Raw genomic sequence first — 12,296 nt, 5'->3', positions numbered from 1 at the left:
TGTTGGCGATCTTGATGGCGCTTTCGTTGTCGCAGTAAAGTGGCACTTGCTTCAGATGAACGCCATAGTCCTTGAGAGTTTTCTTCATCCATAGAAGCTGAGCGCAGCAAGATCCAGCAGCAATGTATTCAGATTCAGCAGTGGAGAGGGATACACAGTTCTGCTTCTTTGAAGACCAACATACAAGTGATCGTCCCAGAAAGTGACATGTGCCTGATGTAGACTTCCGATCAACCTTGTCACCAGCATAATCAGCATCCGAGAATCCAACCAGATCAAACTCTGAGCCCTTTGGATACCATAATCCTAGAGTTGGGGTGTGAGCCAAATATCGAAGAATTCGCTTCACAGCTAAGTGATGCGACTCCTTTGGTGCCGCTTGAAATCGAGCACACATGCAAACACTAAGCATAATATCTGGCCTAGATGCACATAAATAAAGCAAAGAACCAATCATGGAGCGGTATACCTTTTGATCGAACTCTTTACCATTGTCGTCGGGACCCAGATGATGTTTGGCTGGCATTGGTGTTGTGAAGCCTTTGCAGTCTTGCATACCGAACTTCTTCAGGCACTCTTTAAGATATTTCTCTTGAGATATGAAGATGCCGTTGCGTTGTTGCCGTATTTGAAGACCGAGGAAGAACTTCAGCTCCCCCATCATGGACATCTGATATTGCTCTTGCATCATATAGCCAAACTCTTCACTGTACTTCTGATTGGTGCAGCCGAAGATAATGTCATCCACATATATTTGGCACACAAACAGTTCACCATCATATGTCTTCGTGAAGAGAGTGGGATCTAGGGAACCAGGTATGAAGCCTTTGCTCTTCAGGAAGTATTTGAGTGTGTCATACCAGGCCCGAGGGGCTTGTTTGAGGCCATACAGTGCCTTATTGAGCTTGTATACCATGTCAGGATGTTTTGGATCTTCAAACCCTGGTGGTTGTGCAACATACACTTCTTCTTCAATCTTGCCATTGAGAAAGGCACTCTTCACATCCATTTGATACAGAATTATGTTGTGATGATTTGCATAGGCCAGCAGTATACGTATGGCTTCAAGTCTAGCCACAGGAGCAAAGGTTTCATCGAAGTCAATGCCTTCCACTTGAGTATGTCCTTGAGCAACGAGGCGAGCTTTGTTTCTGACGATCTGACCATGCTCATCTTGCTTGTTGCGGTATATCCATTTGGTGCCTATTATGTTATGCTTCCGTGGATCAGGACACTTAACCAGTTCCCATACATTGTTTAGCTCAAACTGTTGAAGCTCTTCTTGCATTGCTTAAATCCATTCAGGTTCCATAAAGGCTTCTTCAACTTTCTTGGGTTCTGAAATTGAGACGAATGCGAAGTGCCCACAGAAATTTGCCAGTTGAGTTGCCCTTGAACGAGTGAGTGGACCAGGTGCATTGATGCTGTCAATTATTCTGTCAATCTGCACTTCATTGGCAACACGAGGATGTACAGGGTGAAGACTTTGCTCTTGCTGATCTGTGTTGTCGTTGGGAGGAATATCTTCAGGCTGAGCATTATCTTCATGTGGATCAGGTGCTGAGATGATAAGTTCTTCTTCAGGATGAGCTTCAGAAGGTACAATTTCTCCAGTTCCCATAAGCTTGATTGATTCACTAGCTGGAACTTCATCTAGCACATTTGGCAGTTGCTCTCTTTGTGAACCATTGGTTTCATCGAACCGCACATCCACTGTTTCAACCACTTTGTAGTGAAAGAGATTGAAGACTCTGTAGGAGTGCGAATCCTTTCCATATCCAAGCATGAAGCCCTCATGTGCTTTTGGTGCAAACTTTGAGGTGTGGTGTGGGTCCTTGATCCAGCATCTTGCGCCAAATACTCTGAAGTAACTGACATTTGGCTTCTTGCCAGTTAGGAGTTCATAAGATGTCTTGTTCAGAAGCTTGTGAAGATAAACACGGTTGATTGTATGGCATGCAGTGTCAATGGCTTCAGGCCAGAATTTTCTTGGAGTCTTGTATTCATCTAGCATTGTTCTGGCCATCTCAATGAGTGTTCTGTTCTTGCGTTCGACGACGCCATTCTGCTGTGGCGTGTACGGAGCTGAGAATTCATGTGTGATGCCCAAAGTATCAAGATATGTATCAAGGCCAGTGTTCTTGAATTCAGTGCCATTGTCACTTCTGATGTGCTTTATCTTGGCGCCATAATTGTTCATAGCTCGATTGGCGAAGCGTCTGAAGACATCCTGCACTTCAGTCTTGTAAAGGATTATGTGCACCCAAGTATATCTAGAGTAATCATCAACAATGACAAAGCCATAGAGGCAAGCAGTAGTGGAAAAGGTTGAGTAGTGAGTGGGACCAAAAAGATCCATGTGAAGCAGTTCGAAGGGTCGAGTAGTGGTCATGATTGTCTTCGAGGGATGTTTTGCCCTCGTCATCTTCCCTGCTTCACAGGCACCGCATAAGTGATCTTTCTTGAACTTGACGCCTTCGATGCCTATGACATGCTTCTTCTTTGCAAGGGTGTGGAGGTTCCTCATGCCAGCATGCCCAAGCCTCCGATGCCAAAGCCAGCATTCTGAAGCCTTTGCCAGAAGACATACTGCAAGCTGTGGCCCTGCTGAGAAATCTACCACATACAAATCATCTTTCCGATACCCTTCAAACACTAGAGACTTGTCAGATTCCATTAGTACCAGGCAACGATATTTTCCAAATATTACGATCATGTTCAAATCGCAAAGCATTGAGACAGACATTAAGTTGAAGCCAAGGGATTCAACAAGCATGACTTTATCCATGTGTTGATCCTTTGAGATTGCAACTCTACCTAGACCCAATACCTTACTTTTACCAGTGTCAGCAAATGTGATGTGGCTCTTGTCAGATGGACGTAAGGTTGAGTCCATAAGAAGGCTTCTTTTGCCAGTCATGTGATTTGTACACCCACTGTCAATAATCCATTCTGAAGACCAGCTGGTGTCGTACCCTACAGTGCAGTTAGGGGGATAGGCTTCACGAAGAGAATTGTGAAGCAAAAACATTTGACGAACCAGTGGGTTATGAAAACTTAGATCCAGGTTAGGACTAATAGGGAGAGTAGCATGCGATTCAGGAACGAAATACATAGTGATGCCATTCGGGCATTTGATCTTGCGCCCCACAAGATTTTTAAGGTCCCCAGCAATAGCGTCAGAAGATTTTGGTTTTCTGCTGGAGACCTTTCCCTGCAAAAGAGAGTTAAGCTTTCTTAACCACCCACATCTTCAAGGGTGGCTTAGAAGAAATAAGTCTAAGTGCAGCATCTGAGAGTTTTGGCTTTGGAGCCCTAGCAAACAGTCTAGCAGGTGGACAATAGTACTCATAAGAATAGGCAGAATAGTTCTTGGTCATATGAACATGACGGTTTGATGAACCGCTCTCATATTCATATGCCTGAGTATGGTTTCCCTGCAAAACATTTGCGTTAGTGCGACTCAGGTGAGTCCTCTGTCTGTATGAAGCCTTTGGACCGTACGAAGCCTTTGGTCTGTGGTTTGTCTTCTTCATGTGAGGTGTCATGAAGACATTCACAGGAAGATTCTCCAGACACGTTTTTGGAACCCAGATCTTCTTCATAGGCGGTCCATTCCTGCAGTTAGTACCAATGTACCTGGCAAACACTTCACCATTCTGATTCTTAAACAGTTTATAGTTTGCATCAAAGGATTCATCAATGATAATGGGGTTAGCACAAGTGAAGCCAGATAGATTGGATGGATCTGCTGAAGGATTCCTTTGCAGCAACCCATGTGGTTTTGGGGCACTGCTCAGGTTTCCAGTAAGAGCCATCTGCATTTATTTTCCTTACGAACCCAACACCCTCTTTCCTAGGGTTTCGGTTCAGAATCTGCTTCTTGAGGACATCACATAATGTCTGATGTCCTTTGAGACTTTTGTACATCCCTGTTTCAAGCAATGTCTTCAACCTAGCATTCTCATCAGCAATAGCAGTGGTATCCTCAACAGAGGGGTTAGTTACCACTTCAACAGTTGAAGATATTGCAACAGCAGTAGCAGTGGAACATTCAGCAACAGAAGTAGCATTATCACGCTCAATGCATTTAAGGCATGGTGGTTCAAATCCTTCCTGAGCGGAACTGATCTGTTCGGCACGAAGTGACTCATTTTCCTTTTGAAGATCTTCATGAGCCGCTCTCAATTTCTCAAGATCTTGCTTCCTTTGAAGATAATCATAAGAAAGCTTTTCATGAGTTGTTGAGAGAGTATCATGACGATCTTCAAGTTCCTGATATTTAACGTGAAGATTTTTTATGTCTTCAATTAAGGATTCAGATCGAGTCATTTCAGCTCCCAACAGATCATCGCTTCTGTCTAACAGTTTTTGAATATGTTCCATGGCCTTTTTTTGTTCAGTTGCAATTTTAGCAAGAGTTTTGTAGCTGGGTTTTGAATCACAATCAGAGTCATCGTCACTAGTTGTTTGATAGTGAGTAGTGCGTGAGTTTACCTTGGCACCGCGTGCCATGAAGTAGTAGGTAGGAGTGGAATCGTCCTTGTCATTTGCATCGGTGTCGGTGATGAAGTCATTGTCTTCAGTGTTGAAGATGGACTTGGCGACGTATGTTGTAGCCAGACTCGCAATGCCAGAATCAGACTCCTCCTCAGATTCCACCTCTGCCTCCTTAGAGGCGGACTCCTCCTGTGAATCCATTTCCTTGCCAACAAACGCACGTGCCTTGCTAGATGAGCTCTTCTTGTGTGATGAAGACTTCGAGGAAGACTTGGAAGAAGACTTTGAGTATTTCTTCTTCTTCTTCTTGTCGTCAGAATCGTATTCCTTGCTCTTCTTCTTCTTTTTGTTCTCATTGTCCCACTGTGGACACTTAGAGATGAAGTGTCCAGTTTTCTTTCACTTGTGACATGTTTTCTTCTTGTAGTCATGAGCAGAAGCTTCATCATTCCTTGAGCTTGACCGTGAAGACTTTCTGAAGCCTTTCTTCTTGGTGAATCTTTGGAACTTCTTCACAAGCATTGCAAGTTCCCTTCCAATGTCTTCAGGATCATCAGAACTGCTGTCGGATTCTTCTTCAGATGAGGACACAGCTTTTGCCTTCAAGGCACGAGTACGCCCATAGTTTGGACCGTAGATATCTCTCTTCTCAGACAGCTGAAACTCATGTGTGTTGAGCCTCTCAAGTATGTCAGACGGATCAAGTGTCTTGAAATCAGGACGTTCTTGAATCATCAGGGCTAGGATGTCAAACGAACTATCAAGTGATCTCAGCAGCGTCTTGACGATTTCATGTTTGGTGATCTCAGTGGCGCCGAGGGCTTGAAGCTCATTTGTGATGTCAGTCAGCCGGTCAAATGTGTGCTGGACATTCTCATTGTCATTTCGCTTGAAGCGGTTGAAGAGGTTGCGAGGAACACTGATTCTTTGATCTCTCTGGGTTGAGATGCCTTCATTGACTTTGGAGAGCCAGTCCCAGACCAGCTTGGATGTCTTCAAGGCACTCACACGGCCGTACTGTCCCTTGGTCAGATGACCACAGATGATATTCTTGGCAGTAGAGTCCAGTTGAGTGAACTTCTTGACATCAACAGCAGTGACACCTTCTCCAGCCTTGGGAACGCCGTTTTCGACGACATACCATAGGTCGACGTCAATGGCTTCAAGATGCATGCACATCTTATTCTTCCAGTAGGGATATTCAGTTCCATGGAAGACGGGGCACGCAGCGGAGACTTTGATTAGCCCTGCAGTCGACATAGCTAAAACTCCAGGTGGTTAAACCGAATCACACAGAACAAGGGAGCACCTTGCTCGGATACCAATTGAAAGTGCGTTATATCGACTAGAGGGGGGTGAATAGGCGATTTTTATGAAAGTCTTCAAAACGTGAGAGTTATGAAGAAAAACAGTACAGATATGCCTATCACTTAAGCAGCGGAAGTTAGATTACACTATGCAAGCCATGGTCAAGTATTCAATAGAGTGAAAGCACAATGACAAGTAGCTGCAGTGTAATAAGGATCAGGTAGGAAGAAGTTGTGAAGCCAATCAAATCATACGGTTACGTTATGAAGACAAAAGATAGAGCAAGCAAGCAATGTCTTCACACTGAATGACAGTAAGTTAAAAGGGGAGGGAAGATGAAACCAGTGACACGTTGAAGACAATGATTTGTTGGACCAGTTCCAGTTGCTGTGACAACTGTACGTCTGGTTGGAGCGGCTAGGTATTTAAACCAAAGGACACACAGTCCCGGACACCCAGTCCTGAACACGCAGCTCAGGACACCTAGTCCTCACCGTTTTCTCCTTGAGCTAAGGTCACACAGACCTCGCCCAATCACTCTGGTAAGTCTTCAAGGTAGACTCCCAAACCTTCACAGACCTCGTTCACCGGCAATCCACAATTTCTCTTGGATGCTCAGAACGCGACGCCTAACCGTCTGGAGGATGCACAGTCCTCAAGTGTAATAACTCTTCAGATCACTCAGACACGAAGACTTAAGTGATGCCCAATTTACTCTGGCTCTGGGTGGTTAGGGCTTTTCTCCTCGCTAGGAATTTTCTCTCAAAGGCTTCGAGGTGGGTTGCGCTCAAACGACAAAAGCCATGCACTGAAATCTGAGCAGCCAACCATTTATGGTGGTAGGGGGTGGACTATTTATAGCCATTGGGCAACCCGACCTGATTTGTCCGAAATGACCCTGGGTCACTAAGGAACTGACACGTGTTCCAACGGTCAGATTTTGAACTCACACGGCAACTTTACTTGGGCTACAAGTAAAGCTGACTTGTCCGACTCTGGACAAGATTTGCTCTCATAGTCTTCGCTCGAAGACATAGGATTTGAATTAGGCATCACTTCAGTCATTCTGACTGGTTCTCTTGGACCCCACTTAACAGTACGGTGGTTCCTATGACTCAACACAAATGAAATAAAACTACGAAGGATCTAAGTCTTCGAGTTCCATAGGCTTCACGTGGTGTCTTCTCTTGTCATAGTCTTCAATGTGAATATCTTCATGTACCACCATTGTCTTCAATATCTTCATACATTTTTAGGGGTCATCTCTGGTAGTAAAACCGAATCAATGAGGAACTTCTACCTGTGTTATCCTGCAATTCTCACAAACACATTAGTCCCTCAACTAGGTTTGTCGTCAATACTCCAAAACCAACTAGGGGTGGCACTAGATGCACTTACAAACTCCAAGGCCCGTCATGCTCCAGCCCGGGCCGAGGAGCCCTAATACGTCTCCAACGTATCTATAATTTATGAAGTATTCATGCTATTATATTATCTATCTTGGATGTTTATTGGGCTTTACTATGCACTTTTATATTACTTTTGGGACTAACCTATTGACCCAGAGCCCAGTGCCAGTTTCAGTTTTTTCCTTGTTTCAGTGTTTCGTGAAAAAGGAATATCAAACAGAGTCCAGACAGAATGAAACCTTTGGAAAAGTTATTTTTTGAAGGAAAGAAATACAGGAGAATTGGAGTGCACATGGAAAAGAAACGAGGGAGGCACGAGGTAGGGGGGCGCGCCCACCCCCTAGGCACGCCCTCCACCCTCGTAGGCCCCTCATGGCTCCCCTGACGTATTTCTTCCACATATATATATATATATATATATATATCCATACACCCTAAAATGATCGGGCAGCAGAATAGATCAGGAGTTCCATCACCAAAAGCCTCCGTAGCCACCGAAAGCCAATATAGACCCGTTCCGGCACCCTACCGGAGGGGGAATACCTCTACGGTGGCCATCTTCATCATCCCAGCGCTCTTCATGACGAGGGAGTAGTTCTCCCTCGGGGCTGAGGGTATGTACCAGTAGCCATGTGTTCTTGATTTGGCACGATCTTGATGTATCGCGAGCTTTGCTACTATAGTTGGCTCTTATGATGTTTCTCCCCCTCTACTCTCTTGTAATGGATTGAGTTTTCCCTTTGAAGTTATCTTATCGGATTGAGTCTTTAATGATTTGAGAACACTTGATGTATGTCTTGCCGTGCATATCTATGGTGACAATGGAATATCACGTGATTCACTTGATGTATGTTTTGGTGATGAACTTGCGGGTTCCTCCCATGAACTTATGCATAGAGGTCGGCACATGTTTTCATCTTGATTCTCTGGTAGAAACTTTGGGGCACTCTTTGAGGTTCTATGTGTTGGTTGAATAGATGAATCTGAGATTGTGTGATGCATATCGTATAATCATACCCACAGATACTTGAGGTGACATTGGGGTATCTAGGTGACATTAGGGTTTTGGTTGATTTGTCTCTTAAGGTGTTATTCTAGTACTAACTCTATGGCTATTTGTGACACTTACAGGAATAGCCCAACGGATTGATTGGAAAGAATAACTTTGAGGTGGTTTCATACCCTACCATAATCTCTTCATTTGTTCTCCGCTATTAGTGACTTTGGAGTGACTCTTTGTTGCATGTTGAGGGATAGTTATATGATCCAATTATGTTATTATTGTTGAGAGAACTCGCACTAGTGAAATTATGAACCCTAGGCCTTGTTTCCTAGCATTGCAATACCGTTTACGCTCACTTTTATCATTAGTTACCTTGCTGTTTTTATATTTTCAGATTACAAAAACCTATATCCACTATCCATATTGCACTTGTATCACCATCTCTTCGCCGAACTAGTGCACCTATACAATTTACCATTGTATTGGGTGTGTTGGGGACACAAGAGACTCTTTGTTATTTGGTTGCAGGGTTGTTTGAGAGAGACCATCTTCATCCTACGCCTCCCACGGATTGATAAACCTTGGGTCATCTACTTGTGGGAAATTTGCTACTGTCTTACAAACCTCTGCACTTGGAGGCCCAATAACGTATACAAGAAGAAGTTGTGTAGTAGAAATCAAGCTCTTTTCTGGCGCTGTTGTCGGGGAGGCTAGGTAAGCAGCACTAACACCCCATCAACTAAGCTCTTTTCTGGCGCCGTTGCTGGGGAGGTGAGTGCTTGAAGGTATATCTTTAGATCTTGCAATCGAATCTTTTTGTTTCTTGTTTTAGCACTACTTTAGTTTATAAAAGAAAACTATAAAAAATAGAATTGAGTTTGCCTCATACACTTCATCTTTTTAATATCTTTCGTGAGTATGATGGGAAGGAAAATTGTGCCAAAGTGTTAGAAGAAGAATGCATTAAAATGTTTGGCACTAAATCTTTGAATGATGAGCATGATTGCAATGTTGTTAGTATGAACTCCTTGAATATCCATGGTACTAATGATGATTGCACTAGTCATGATGAAAATATCTCTTATAAGCATGTCGATTTTTGTGGAGTATATTGGGTTTGCAAGTACAGACCAAATAGGGAAGATAGATATTGCAAGAGGCATAAGTACTTGGAAACTAAATGGTTGCAAGAAAGGCTAGATGCTTGTGCTGAAAATTTAAATTTTCTTAGCCGTACTTGTGAACTTTGCAATGAACATGATCATTTCAATACCCAATGCAAATTGTTTCATGATCATATCGTGTCCAAAAATTGTGATGACTTGATTTCCCTTGCACATCATAATGAACTTAGTTTTCTCTTGGGTTATGAAGAAATGAAACGTATAACTAAGGATATTCCAGAATTTGCCCTTGATAGAGTTCTTCATTTTGATCTAGAGGAATTTATATGTATTGTGCGGTGAATTGCATTGAAAATCCTTATATTGCCAATTACATGAAGAAAATAAAACAAATAGAAGATGAAGAGAATGCTAATGAAAGGGAAGAGACTTCCCAATATTCTCCTATTATTTCTTATGATGAATCAGGTAACGAGGAGGAGCCTTGTATTAAACCAATCTCATTAATAAGGAGCTCCAAAAAGAGGATTGAACCCACACATGAGGTGAAGAAGAAGAAAAGAAAAAGGAAGAGGTAAAAAGATATCTCTCCCAAATAATGTTGCTCCTACTATTGTTGTGCCTCATGAAAATGAATCAAAAATAATTGTGGAAGATGATGCACTTGATGATGATCTCGTTATGCCTATTGCTTGTTGTGATGATTATGATTGGGAAGATAATAATACTTCTTATGATCTTGAAGATCTTTTTGGCACTTGCTTGAAAGAATATGATAATTGCTATACTATTGGTGCTATCCATACTATTAATGATGAGAGTGATTATGCTTATGATATGAAAAGGCTCAAGCTTGGGGATGCTATGTTTGATGAGGATGACATATTTGAGAATATATTTTCTGAAATTAATGTTTGTCCCAAGCTTGGGGATGCTATGTTTCCTAATGATGATATTTTTAGCCTCCCAAGTTTTGATATGCACAGTTGTTATGATAATAGCATGCCTTCTACCTATGATGATTATATTTATGAAAGTGGGTTTGGAAGAGTGTCAACCTTAGGAAGTAATTATCCCACTATTTTGGAGGATGTTGAATCTTATAATATTTATGAAGGTGGGTTTGGAGAGGTCATGACTTTATTTAGTGATGTATCCACTATCTTGGAAGAGGTTTCAATCGATTATGATGAGAACAAAGTTGCTACTTATGATGATTATTGTGATGAAACTTATGCTATAAAAAGTAGTGATGATTATATTTATAAAACTTGTCATGATTATGATTACCCTTTTTTTGAACATTACTATTTTAATGTGGAAACAGTTTATAGTATTCAAGTCTCTTATGATACTCCCACTATTCCGAATAAGTAGAATTTTGCTTATGTGGAGAGTAGTAAAATTTATATGCAAGTAGATCATGAAAAGAATGCTTTAGGTGCTGGTTATATTGTTGAATTCATTCATGATTCTACTGAAAATTATTATGAGGGAGGAACATATGCTTGTAGGAGTTGCAATAATGTCAAGTTTCCTCTCTGTGTGCTTAAAATCTTGAAGTTATGCTTATTTTTCCCTCCTATGCTAGTTGATTATTGTGCCCATAAGTTATTTGCTCACAAAATCCCTATGCATAGGAAGTGGGCTAGACTTAAATGTGCTAGTCATATTATTCATGATGCTCTCTTTATGTTACAATTCTTATCTTTTATGTGAGCATCATTGAAATCATCATGCCTAGCTAGGGGCGTTAAACGATAGCGCTTGTTGGGAGACAACCCAACTTTATTTTTGTTCCTTGATTTTTTCTCCTGTTGAGTAATAAATAATTCATATATCCTATGTTTAGATGTGGTTTTATGTTTTAATTAGTGTTTGTGCCAAGTAGAACCTTTGGGAAGACTTGAGGAAAGTCTTTTTGATCTTGCTGTAAAAAACAGAAACTTTAGCGCTCACGAGATTTGCTGCCATTTTTTATTGGAGAGTGATATTTAGTTAATTATTTTTGCAGATGATTAATAGATAAATTCCTCAGGTCCACCAATTTATTTGAGAATTTTATGAGTTCCAGAAGTTGTAGAAACCTATAGATTACTACAGACTGTTCTGTTTTTGACAGATTCTGTTTTCATTGTGTTGTTTGCTTATTTTGATGAATCTATGAGTAGAATCGGAGGGTATGCGCCATAAAGAAGTTGGAATACAGTAGATATTTCACCAATATGAATTTAGAATGAGTCCATTACAGTACCTAAGTGGTGATTTGTTTTATTATACTAATGGAGCTTACGAGTTTTCTGTTAAGTTTTGTGTTGTGAAGTTTTCATGTTTTGGGTAAAGATTCGATGGACTATGGAATAAGGAGTGGCAAGAGACTAAGCTTGGGGATGACCAAGGCACCCCAAGGTAATATTCAAGGACAACCAAAGGCCTAACCTTGGGGATGCCCCGGATGGCATCCCCTCTTTCGTCTTTGTTCATTGGTAACTTTACTTGGAGCTATATTTTTATTCACCACAAGATATGTGTTTTGCTTCGAGCGTCATTTTATTTTGTTTTTGCTTTGCTTGCTGTTTGAATAAATTATCAAGATCTGAAATTATTAAATGAGAGAGAGTCTTCACATAGCTACATAATTATTTAAACTACTCGTTGATCTTCACTCATATCTTTTTGGAGTAGTTTGTCATTTACTCGTGTGCTTCACTTATATCCTATGAGCAAATAGTTGAGTGAGTGAATATCATAAATGTGAAATTATATATGTTTCATATGCTTATCCCATGGGGAGTGATGACTTCACATATAAGAAGTAGAAGTGATAAATTTATTGAAGGTTAGCAAACATTGTATTGGTCACTTGAACAATTCATGAAAGAATATTGAAGGAAGAGAGATTTCACATATAAATATACTATCTTGGACATCTTTTGTTGTTCTGAGCACTCA

The sequence above is a fragment of the Triticum aestivum genome, chromosome 6A (assembly GCF_018294505.1).
Source record: "Triticum aestivum cultivar Chinese Spring chromosome 6A, IWGSC CS RefSeq v2.1, whole genome shotgun sequence".
Taxonomy (NCBI): Eukaryota; Viridiplantae; Streptophyta; class Magnoliopsida; order Poales; family Poaceae; genus Triticum; species Triticum aestivum.
The sequence above is the reverse complement of the archived record's forward strand: the minus strand, read 5'-3'. Positions refer to the sequence as shown.